We start from the raw sequence: 13783 nt of genomic DNA on the forward strand, positions 1-13783 counted from the left end.
ATTATGCCACTTGAGCAGAACACAGAAACCTCACAATAAATGCATAGAAAGAGTACTCACAAAGAGAAAATAGAAGTCTCAGGATGAAAAAGCAGTTTACAGTTTAGTAATTAAATAACAATGCAATTATAGTAATGCACACTATTACAGCTACTAGGTGTAGCCAGTAAATGAAAGTTTTAAGCAGATATAGGAGCAAGGGGACACTAGAGAATGCTTTTAACTGCAAACAAATCAGTTATATGATACCTGACTAGAACACCCAAACCTTAAAAATCAAAAATGCCCAGCAAATCACAAATAGAACATTCAAAAACAGAAAATACAACCCTCAGTATGAATAAGCAGTTTACAGTTAAGTAATTCAGTAAACCTGCAATTAGAGAAATTAAACAGTATATACCAATGCAAAATACAATTAAAACAGTATAAAACAGTACATAAATACAGTGAAATAGTACAAAAAGCTTTATAACAGTGCAAAATGTAGTAGATTAACTGTATAGCTCAATTATTAGTGTTACGGAAGTGCAATTCAATGAAATAAGTGTAATAAATAACGTATCCTGCTCTTGAAATCTTAAGGAATTTCTGTTTAGTCTCAGGAATGAATCACAATCCACAGCCTGACAAATACAAACACAACCTTTAATTGACACAAGGTTTATATACCAGACAGGATGGAAGAATCAAGAAGATCAAATTACTACTCGGTTCTACTAGCCTCTGCTCTTATCCAATCACTCATGCTACAGAAGGTCAGGAAACCCTGTTACTCTCAATAATAATGAAGGCAAAATACTATCAGCAGAAAATAGTAGCCAGAAACACAGCAAACTCAACAAACAAAAGATTATGCCATCCGAGCAGAACACAGAAACCTGACGATAAATGCATAGAAAGAGCACTCACAAAGAGAAAATACAAGTCTCAGTATGAAAAAGCAGTTTTCAGTTTAGTAATTAAATACAAATGCAATTATAGTAATTCACACCATTACAGCTACTAGCTGTAGCCACTAAGTGAAATTTTAAACAGATAAAGGAGCAAGGAGACTCTACAAAATGCTTTTATCTGCAAACAAATCAGTTATATTATACCTGACTGGAACACAGAAACCTCAAAAGATAACAAATGCACAGTAAAGCACCGGTACTGCACTCACAAACAGGAAATAAAACTCTCAGTATGAAAAAGCAGTTTACAGTTAAGTAATTCAGTAAACATTTAACTAGAGTAATGAAACAGTATCTAGCAATGAAAAATACAGTTAAACACTATAAAACAGTACATAAATGCAGTGAAACATTAAAAAAGCTTTATAACAGTGCAAAATGCATTTGATTAACTGTATAGCACAATTATAAGCATTACAGAAGTGCAATTCAATGAATAAAGTATAAGAAATAACTTATCCTGTGCTGGGAATATTAAGGAATTTCTGTTTAGTCTCAATAATGAATCACAATCCACCGCCTGATAAATACAAGCACAGCCTTTTACAGACAGAGGGTTTATATACCAGACTGGATGGAAGAATCAAGAAGATTTAATTACTACTCAGTCCTACTAGCCCCTGCTATTATCCAATCACTCATGCTACAGAAGGTCAGGAAACCCTGTTACTCTCAATAATAATGAAGACAACAGACTATTAGGAGAAAAAGGCTGTCAGAAGCACAGGAAACTCAACAAACAAAAGTAGCAGTCCTGTACAACAACAGGCCACTATCAACATTATGCCACTAGAGTAGAACACAGAAACCTCATGATAAATGCATATAAAGAGCAGTCACAAAGAGAAAATACAAGTCTCAGTATGAAAAAGCAGTTTACAAATTAGTAATTAAATAAAAATGCAATTATAGTAATGCACACAATTACAGCTACTAACTGTAGCCAGTAAATGAAGATTTTAAAAATATAAAAGAGCAAGGAGACACTAGAGAATGCTTTTAACTGTAAACAAATCAGATATATGATACCTGACTAGAAATTAGAAACCTCACAAAATCAAAAAATGCACTGAAAAGCATGAATAGAGCACTCACAAACAGAAAATTCAACTCTCGGTATGAAAAAGCTGTTTACAGTTAAGTAATACAGTAAACATGCAACTAGAGAAAAGAAACAGTATCTAGCAAGGAAAAATACAATTAAAACAGTATAAAACAGTATATAAATGCAGCGGAACAGTAATAACCTTTATAACAGTGCAAAATGTAGTAGATTAGCTATATAGCAGCATTATAAGCTTTACAGAAGTGCAATTCAATGAAATAAGTGTAAGAAATAACTTATCCTGCTCTTGGAATCTTAAGGAATTTCTGGTTAGACTCAGTAAGGAATCACAATCCACAGCCTGATAAATACAAGCACAGCCTTTTACAGTCACAGGGTTTATATACCAAACAGGATGGAAGAATCAAGAAGATCACATTACTACTCAGTCATACTAGCCCCTGCTATTATTCAATCACTCATGCTACAGAAGGTCAGGAAACAGTGTTACTCACAATAATAATGAACACAACAGACTATCAGAAGAAAAAGGCTGCCAGAAGCACAAGAAACTCAACAAACAAAACTACCAGTCCTGTATAACAACAGGCCACTATCAGAATTATGCCACTAGAGTGGAACACAGAAACCTCACGATAAATGCATAGAAAGAGCGGTCACAAAGAGAAAATATAAGTCTCAGTATGAAAAAGCAGTTTACAATTTAGTAATTAAATAAAAATGCAATTATAGTAATGCACACAATTACAGCTACTAGCTGTAGCCAGTAAATGAAAGTTTTAAACAGATAAAAGAGCAAGGAGACTCTAGAGAATGCTTTTAACTGCACACAAATCATTTATATGATACCTGACTAGAAAACAGAAACCTCACAAAATCAAAAATGCACTGAAAAGCACAAATAGAGCAGAAACAGAAAATATAACTCTCAGTATGAAAAAGCAGTTTACAGCCAAGTAATTCAGTAAACATGCAATTAAAATAATGGACTAGTATCTAGCTATGAAAAGACAGTTAAAACAGTATAAAACAGTATATAAATGCAGTGAAACATTAAAAAACTTTATAACAGTGCAAAATGTAGTAGATTAACTGTATAGCAGAATTATAAAATTTAAAGAAGTGCAATTCAATGAAATAAGTGTAAGAAATAACTTATCCTGCTCTTGGAATCTTAAGGAATTTCTGTTTAGACTCAGTAAGGAATCACAATCCACAGCCTGATCAATACAAGCACAGCCTTTTACAGACACAGGGTTTATATACCAAATACAAGCACAGCCTTTTACAGACAGAGGGTGTATATACCAAATAGGATGGAAGAATCAAGAAGATCAAATTACTACTCAGTCATACTAGCCCCTGCTATTATTCAATCAATCATGCTACAGATGGTCAGGAAATATTGTTACTCTCAATAATAATGAATACAACAGACTATCAGGAGAAAAAGGCTGCCAGAAGCACAGGAAACTCAACAAACAAAACTACCAGTCCTGTATAACAACAGGCCACTATCAGGATTATGCCACTAGAGCAGAACACAGAAACCTCATGATAAATGCATAGAAAGAGCAGTCACAAAGACAGACAGTGTCTAGCAATGAAAAATACAGTTTAAATGGCATAAAACAGTACATAAATGCAGTGAAACAGTAAAAAAGCTTTATAACAGTGCAAAATGTAGTAGATTAACTGTATAGCACAGTTATAAGCATTACAAAAGAGCAATTCATTGAAATAAGTATAAGAAATCATTTATCCTGCTCTTGGAATATTAAAGAATTTCTGTTTAGTCCCCATAATGCATCACAATCCACAGCCTGAACAAGCACAGCCTTTTACAGACACAGGGTTTATATACCAGACAGGATGGAAGAAGCAAGAAGATCGAATTACTGCTCATTCCTACTAGCCCCTGCTATTATCCAATCACTCGTGCTACAGAAGGTAAGGAAACCCTGTTACTCTCAATAATAATGAAGACAACATACTATCTGCAGGGAATGGCTACCAGAAACACAGGAAACTCAACAAACAAAACTCCCAGGCATGGACAACAGCAGGCCTCTATCAAGATTTTGCCAACTGAGCAGAACACAAAAACCTCATGTTAAATGCATAGAAAGAGCACTCGCAAAGAGAAAATACAAGTCTCAGTATGAAAAAGCAGTTTACAGTTTAGTAATTAAAAAAAAACTGCAATTATAGTAATGCACACTATTACAGATACTACCTGTAGCCACTAAATGAACATTTTAAACAGATAAAAGAGCAAGGAGACTCTAGAGAATGGTTTTAACTGCAAACAAATTAGTTATATTATACCTAATGCGCAGAAACCACAAAAAATCAAAAATGCACAGAAAAGCATGGAGAGAACACTCACAAACAGAAAATAGAACTCTCAGTATGAAAAAGCAGTTTACAGTTAAGTAATTTAGTAAACATGCAACTACAGTAATGAAACAGTATCTAGCAATGAAAAATACAGTTAAAAGAGTATAAATCAGTACGTAAATGCAGTGAAACAGTAAAACAGCTTTATAACAGTGCAACATGTATGTATGTGTATAAGCGTTACAGAAGTGCAATTCAATTAAATAAGTGTAAGAAATATGTTATCCTGCTCTTGGAATCTTAAGGAATTTCTGTTTAGTCTCAGTAATGAATCACAATCCACAGCCTCATAAATACCAGTCATAATTATGTAAGCACATGCAGAGATATATGTTTATGCTCTAACTTACAGATTTTGTATACCTTCAATTAAACTATGAACAGGTGAGTGATAAATTTCTAGAAAATAGTAATGTATACTTAAAATGCATGATAAATGAAGACACAAAACCCAGAACTGTACTTTTTAAGACTTACTTTAGGTCAAGCTTTGCTCAGACAATGAATGTTTTCTATGTTAAGGTCATATAAGTGTAAATTTGTGTTCTGCTCATAACATACTGCCAAAACTGACAAATCCTGCAATATGGAATAGCAAGTTGCGCATACAAAATTGTATGTGAAATTATCTTTTGAAATGTAAAATTAGTGTCGAGGAATAAAATGAGATACCACTGACTTCCATACTGAGCTCTGTGTTACCAAGGTGTGTAAAAACACAAAAATCTATGATGTCATGCTGTTACATATCGTTAATCATTGTGCCTTTTGAAATCTAAAAAAATACAAATATATGTATTCTTCATCTGTATACAGATTACTACTTGTGGAGTGATCTTATCACAGTGTTGTGAACCTGCAGAATAAGATACCTATCCCTGGAACTGCATGAGTGGTGACAAACAGTGGCACATCGTAGACTACCATAGACTGCTATATCATTAGTAGTCTAACTTGTTTTTATGTGATTTTCTTCACTAGAATTTTATGGAAGTATTGTCAAAACTGCTACACTGTGCTGTGAAACAAGGGACTTCTGTTTACTGCTATTAATTTGTTGCAGCACATAAGAAACATCATTTTAATAAGTGAATATAATATTGAACCCAATACATAATATTGCTGATTGACTTTTAAAATCAGATCTCTTATTACTCTCTAAATACCTTTATGTGTAGGTAGAGGTTTATTTTCTGACTTGCTCATTGCTGGAAAAGTGTTGTGCCAGGCTGGACTCTCCTGGTTTACAAATTAATTAAGTAAATGTGTCTGTGCAGTGACTGCAGAACTATCAGTTTTGATGTAAACATTTCCTACAAAAATGTACTGCACTTCATCACCATGGAGCTGATTATGCTTCTTTGACCTTTGATCTCAACAGCATATACCTTACTCTAATTTGACATGGGATAGGATAGTGTGTACTTAAATCCCACCAGTGATAGTAGCCTCTGGAGAGTGTCTTTTCCTGCAGTATTTCATGGTAGTCATGGTGGTGCTGCGGTTAGCATTGCCGCCTCACAGCAAGAGGTTCTCTGGTTCGATTCTCGGCTGGGGTGCCTTCTGTGCAGAGTCTGCATGTCCTCCCTGTGGTTGTGTAGGTTTCCTCCCACATCCCAAAGACATGCTGTAGGTGGATTGTCACTCTAAATTGGCACTAGGCGTGAGTGAGTGTGTGTGCCTTCTGTGAAAGGTTGGGCGCCAGGCTGGCAACTCGACACCACAAAAATTCCACTGCCAATCATGAGCGGACAGGTGATCTGCTTCGGCAACCCCTAACCGGGAAAAGCCAGAAGAAGAAGATGGCATAGCCAGCCTTAGACATGGGCCACCTAAGGCACCACTCTGTTGGGGTGCTTTTCCCTTATTTATGTGATTATTTTTTTGAAGTAAAGAAATGGTCTCTTTAAAATATTTATTTATTTCTATTGGTTTACTGAGATTGTCCAACTGGTCTGAAATAGCCCGTTTTCAGGGAAGGCCCAGAGAGAAAAGCTCCATCATATGTACAACAGAAGTTACAGGATTAATAAGTACATTTGACAATATTTATATAGTAGATTCCCAAATAGTGTAGCTAGAAGACAAAGATAAGAGGATACATCGACTATCATTCTAAAATGATTTTGAATATTAAACATTATATATAATATAATATACCCCACAGAAATTGATAAAGAGGTGGGAGTATGGGGAGTAGCTTTGAAATAGAGAAATAAGCTTAGAGAACAGTGGGCTGGTAGGTGCACAGAGGATTTCAGGGTAGAGAGGAGTAAGTAGAAGAGCATGAGAGGAACATGAATTAGCCTGGCTTACAAAAGGAACAAAGACAGGTGTTGTTTAGGTGTTCCCTAAGCAGTAATTTGAATTTGTCAGAGTTGTCAGTGCAGAGTATGTTCTGTGGCATAATGTTCCAAACTTTACCTAATATGTTAGAGTATAAGGAATCCCTGTGATTATTGTTTGATTTGGCAACTTTCAATAGTAGTTTATTTGAGGATCTTAGAGTTCTACTGTTTGAGTAGGGCTGAACTAGGTTACTAATGGCTGGACAGTTATTTGGGTGGAACAGGGTGGAATAGGCTAGTGTAAGCTGGTTGAAGGTTAGTAGGTTAGGTAGCTCCAGCCAGTTTAGTTGGTGTAGAGATGTGCAGCAATGAGATCTTAAAGGGATGTTGGAAGCAAATCCAGCTAATTTATTGTAACAGGATTCAAATTTATTTAATTCCATTTTCTTAAGTTTGTGAATATGGGAGAGGCATGTAAGTGTGTTGATAGTAGGTGTGTTCTGGAAATGGAATGTCTGGTGGACACTGTTAGGAAGGGCTTAATTCTATACAGCAATCCTAATTTGAAATAGACATTCTTAATTCATTACATCTAAGTGACTCCTCCAGGTGCAGCTGCAGTTAACTCCTACTGATGCCTCTAGGAGTCAAATATTGCTTGTTCGTATTTGCATCAATAATTCCAAAACCATGCTATGTACAAGGTTTTAAAAGATTTCATGTTAAAGCTTACACAATACCAAAGTCAACTACATGAATATTTGTCCTCTGTCTAGTGCAGGTAAATAGATATTAACTGTTATTTTTATTATATTAATTTATATAGATATAATTTGCAGATTTTTTTCTAAATATCTCAATAACCAAGTAACACAGACAAAACTCTTTAGTATCAAATGAAAGCTTTCAGCTAGATGAATAACATGTTGCCAACAATATGTATGTAACTTGAGTGGTTGCCGAGATATTGTTTACAGAATATTACAAATGTAACAGTTACTGTGTTTACTGTGACTTACAAAACTCAGTTTAAGACCTAGAACCTAAAGAATACTACCACTATAATAATAGTTTGTGCTGAAGAGTTTGCCATTTATACTTCTTGAACTCTAAGAAGTTCTAACCAATTTCATCTGGAAATTTCCAAACCTAGGAGTTCTTTAGGACAAAAAATGTGTAGTTATCTGCCAGCCCTTTCATGGAACAAACTTCCTATGTCTCTGCGAAAAATAAACCACACACTTGACTTTAAGAAAGCTCTAATAAACTATCTTAATACTAATTAAAATAAAAGGCCGGATTAGGAAACACAAGCTGAAACTTTTAATAAAAAGAAAAGCATATGACAGTAAGCGCTTTCACCTCTGAACATAAGACTTCTTCAGACTGTAAAAATGCTTTGAAACACAACCACTTAAATACTCATACAATTAATCATGACTAATAAATTAATGTTTAATGCTCTTCCTTTTAAGGAAGTCTACAAAATCTTTCCTGTCAATAAAACATTTGCAACAAGTTGTGACGATGGGCTCTTCATATGTTAAGGACTCTTTTGATTTCAAAAAGAAAATTTTGGATGCTAAAGTAGACAAAGTAGATTTATTGGTAACTATGGACATTAAATCCCTACATGCAGTTATACCTAACAATGAAGGGATGGAGATGGTGAGGTTTGAATTGATTAGGTCTAGAAAATTTTCTAATGGAACAGTTAGTCTTCTTATGGAGATATTAGATGTCATATTAGGTTATATTTTTTCTGAATTTAATAGCAAATTGCTTCAACAGATTAATGGAGTAGCGATGGTGCGCAGCTATGGCCCTCAGTTATGCAAACATATTCATGCAAGGGTGGGAGAAAGTGAATATACTAGAAAATATTTATGCCAAACACATATTTTTTTTAAATATTTATTGATGATGTGTTTTTTGCATGGAAAGGAGGTAAGCCATTGTTAAATGAAATTTTAATCTATTTAAATAGTGTGAGTTCTTTTTTAGAATTTGCTATGGAGTGTAGTACAATATCTGTTAATTATTTGGATTTAACACTGTTAAAAGATGGGGATAAGATTGTGACATCTATTTTTAAGAAAAATGTACAAAACAATTTGTTCTTACATTATAGTGGTATGCATCCCAAAAAACTAAAACTAATATAGTTAAAGGACAGTTGCTAAGAGTTAATGAATTAACAGATAGAGATGTTGATTTTAACAAAGAAAGTATGAGTTTATGTAAGAAATTTATTACTAGAGGCTATCCTGAAAATTTGGTAGAAGATAAATTTAGGGAAGTTAATCAAATGAGAATTAATAAAAGTGTAAAAGTTACATATGATAAGCAAGTAAACTATAAAGTCTCAATGCAAATTACTTATATCATTGATGCTGAAGCTATTAAACAGATTATTAATTCAAACTGGAACATTTTAAAATGTCATTTTGAGGTTAGTAGAGTAGTAGGAAATGCCCCAGTGTTCGTACAAAAAAAAGGGAAAAGTTTAAAAAAATCTCTTTCAAAGTAAATCAAGACCTGCTGAGAGTACAGTTACATATATATGCAGGCATGTTTAAATGTCACAATTGCACTTTATGTCATCTATTGTTGACAAATTTCAAGGAAATATGCATTAATTAATACAATATAGAAGTGAAGGGAAGATATACGTGTAAATCATGTTTAGTTGTTTATTTAATAATTTATTCTTCTTGTAATTCATTTTATGTGAGACATACTACTAGAGAGCTTCATAAGCAGATGTATGAACATAAGTATGCTGTAATAATTAAGGATGAGAAAAATGCACTTGGCAAACATTATAAAGTTAGTTCATGTAAGGTTGATTTTAAATTTTTGGTATTAGGGCTGATTGAACATTATAATAAGATGTTTAATGCTGAAGATGAATTAGGGTGGCTAGATTATACATGGCAAGTAAGGTTAGATGACTGCCACCCACCAGGTCTTAATGACAGGGAAGATTTTTAGCCTTTCTTAAAAGAAAGAGCATTAAACATTAATTTATTAGTCATGTGATTAATTGTAAGAGTATTTAAGTGGTTGTGTTTCAAAGCATTTTTACAGTCTGAAGAAGTCTTATGTTCAGAGATGGAAGCACTTACTGTTATATTCTTTAATTTTTATAAAGGTTTGAGCTTGTATTTTCTAATCTGGCTTTTTATTTTAATTTGAGTTTGTTAGCTCAGTTTTTTGTTTTATGTTGGTGTTATCTTAATACTACCCGGACCTGTCAATGTAAATATCCTACATTAATTCTCTACCATCTTCCCATAATCCTTCTCTTTACTGTGCTTTCAAAACTCTCTTACTTGTCATTATATCTATTGTCTCCTTATCCCATCACTCTCAGTATTCCCTTCTAATTCACCTATACTTTCCCCTTTTCTTTAACTTAATATTCTTTTCCCCTCACTACCTACCTAACTTTCCTATATTTTTTCTATTTTTCCCTACCTTACTTACCATTAAAACTGATTATTCATTTTTAATTCCCAATTCTATAATCTCCTCCCTCTCATAACTAGCTCTCTACCAACCAGATTTCTTCCTTCCACACCATTAAATATTTACTGCTCATATATATACCTGGAACCTCTAGAATATTCCAAAATCACTGTAAATAGATGTGTGTAATTCCTATTATTTCTGTATAATCTCCATTTGTGCTGGTCCCCTTCAATAGCACTTCACACTGAATGACATTTTATTAAAACTTCAATAACATAGCTTTGTTCACCAACTTTATTAGCTACAACTGACCATAATAAAATTGATTCAAAACACAGCATAAAAATCCTAGCAATGTTAATCAGGGCAGAGTACCTACTCACCCTGCTCAGTAAGCAGTGTCCATACCTCTGCTCGGTTACTTTACTTATGCAGTGCCATCCTTGTAATGCTAATCAGGACAGTGTACCTACTCACCCTGCCCAGTAAGCAGGGTCCATATCTCTGCTCGCTTACTTTACTTATGCAGTGCCATCCTTGTAATGCTAATCAGGGCAGTGCACCTACTCACCCTGCTCAGTAAGCAGCATCCATACCTCTGCTCGCTTACTTTACTTATAAAGCAGCATTCCATCTCACTTCATACACCATTCATTGAATTACCTTCCACTAAATAAGCAACATCCTTACCTCAGCTTACTTATCTATTCAGTAAGCTTCCACCAGCTGCTCATTTTCCTTTCTCCAGCTCCTTGAAATGAACATCCATACACCAGAGGGGGAAGGGAAGAGGGCAAGCCTGTCCCTCTTCTCGGCCTACCCTACTGATAAACCCCACTCCCCTCAACCCGCCAACAAACAAGGGGAGGGAGGGAGGGTAGCAAGTTCACACCAAAATGTGATTGCTTACCCAGCTACACTTGTCTAAACCTCTTAAGCCCCTCCCTACCCTTACCTCATTTCCTCCCAATCCTCCCTGCTTCCACTTAACCCTTTCATCTCCCAAACCCCCTTAACACCCACTAATGTCAATCTAACCCCTCATGAAGATGTCCTGGGGCAACTTGGTTTGTTGCCAAACTTCATTTGTCCCTGTCTCCTTCAATAAACACCTCACACCTAATAACATTTGACGACCTTTATTAAAACTTCCATAACATAGCTTTGTTCACCAACTTTATTAGTTACAACTGACCATAATATAGTTGATTCAAAACACATCATAAACATCCTTGTAATGCTAATGAGGGCAGCGTACCTACTCACCCTGCCCAGTAAGCAGGGTCCATACCTCTGCCCGCTTACCTTACTTATGAAGCAGCTTCCTGTCTCACTTCATACACCATAGATTGAAATACCTTCCACCAAATAAGCAGAATCCTTACCTCAGCTTACTTATCTATTCAGCAAGCTTCCTCCAGCTGCTCATTTTCCTTTCCCCAGCTCCTTGAAATGAACATCCATACACCAGAGGGGGGACAGAATAGGGCAAGCCTGTCTCTCTTCTCCGCCAACCAGCCTGATCAGGCTGCTCCCCCTTCTACCCAAAATTGTTCAACCAACTACCTCCCATAATGGGAAGGGTTAAGTCAAACATCATTCGGTGTACCCATCATCTGTAAAACCCTTAGAATTCTGCATACCATCCCTGAAACACACCCTAATGAAACTAAATAAAGTAGGATTACCCATGACTCCATTGTACCACTGGAACATCCACTCCAAGAGAATACATTCCTTTTTAGCCTGCTTTCTTCCAGCCACTAATCATGGCTGAATGGAATGACAACCTATAGCCACAACCCTGCCAACTGTAGCATATCACCTTAACCCACAAAACTACGCAGTTCTGGATATGCAGTAACTTGATTACTGTAGGGAATAGTCTAACTCCAAAACTTTAATGTCCTAACCCTAAATGGCAGAAACCAGCAACCCTTGATCTAGTTCCTGAAAACTCACCTATGCTCAGCAATAAAGTACTCTATATACCCAGCCATAAACACCCTCAATTCACTCATTAACAAATGACAGTCCAGACTAGAACCCAGACCACCCCACTCAGAACCTCCTAGCAACTGTCCTAACTAGAACACTCAAACTACTAACCATCCTTAACCCCTGTTTGTCCCTGGACTATCCTCTCGAAGTCTGTCTTCCTTTATGTTACATATACCACTAGTAAGTAATTAAGACCTGGCTTACAGCTGCCATATCCTGCAACCAAGCTTCCTTAAACTATTAACTCCCCTGTAACAATGCACCTAGTTCTGAAAATTACCCCAACACAGCCACCTATCTACCATGCTTTCTAAAACCCTACCTACAAAATTCACCCAAACCACAAATTAAATGATCCTTGTGCTACTCTGTAAAACTTTAACCTGGTATGTAACATTAACACTACCTGCTCAAGTGACAAATTTGTCACCCCAAAGATACCACCCATTAGGAACAAACTCCGGCATCCTGTCAAACACAAATATGGTTCAAACAACTGGATGAGTAAATATAAGCAACCCAAGGTTCCAAGCTCCTGAAAGGAAGGGTTAAACTTCACTGGCTTGCAAGAGCGATAGGGATGTAGCCTAATAAGGTCCTGTGCTTCCATGAATGCTATGACTGTATTCATCCCATGGGATCACCACACTCTCCCTAAACCATCCCCAACAGTTTTCCCTGGCCCCCCTCCCTACCTCTTCCTTACTTGCCCCCTATACCAACGCAATAATCAGCTCCCACAAATTGAACACAGAGCTCGAACATACCTTAATAAGGTGATTACTCAGACCATCATTATGCCCCAATCCAGTGGCAAGAACATCCATCGTATCAAAAGGCATCACATTTCAGATCCCTTTTCAAGCCACTGCATGAAGATTTCTGCACTTCAGCAATCTGCAAAGAAAAGAACAACAATAAATTCTATGTAAACACATACCAATAATTACTTAACATGGAGGCACTGAGAAGGACCCCTGCCACCCCCATCAAGTGTTTGCCAAACTCTGCACCAAAGTATGGGACCATTCCCCTCTATTTTTTTGTTTTCTATATTATGACTCATATCCCCTTGGACAAGAGTGATAAGTACTACCTGCAGAAATGAGAGCCAAACTTGTCTAGCTTATAATCGCCCCAGAGTCAGTAACCTAATAACTTCCTATGATACTAAGAGTGCTGTGACTCCATTCTTCCTACCTGAACCCCATCACAGTGAAGTGCATTAATGAGTACTAAATAAAATGCATTACCTGTAACCTTCTCAAGCCCACTGCAGGAACCCAAATTCTTACCAACACCCAATGGCTGTTGCTCCCTTTTACTATTGAATGCAAACACCCAAAAGCAGGGACAACTTTTAAACACTGATTTAACATACTGAAATGATTAATAGAACAGATTGTACAACAAATTAACCCTGAGATCACAAACTCAAATGCCTGTACCTCTCTGGCTAGCAGTGTAAATCCTCTACCAAAACTCAACAACTTTGAAATCCACTTACTTCAGTCAGTAACTGTTTTTCACTTGTGCTCCCCATGTGTGACCTCCTCGCTTGCCACTGCTTCCATCATCTGTGAACTCACTGTGTAGCA

Source organism: Protopterus annectens, chromosome 2.part0 (assembly GCF_019279795.1).
Source record: "Protopterus annectens isolate FY-2018-M chromosome 2.part0, PAN1.0, whole genome shotgun sequence".
Classification (NCBI taxonomy): domain Eukaryota; kingdom Metazoa; phylum Chordata; order Ceratodontiformes; family Protopteridae; genus Protopterus; species Protopterus annectens.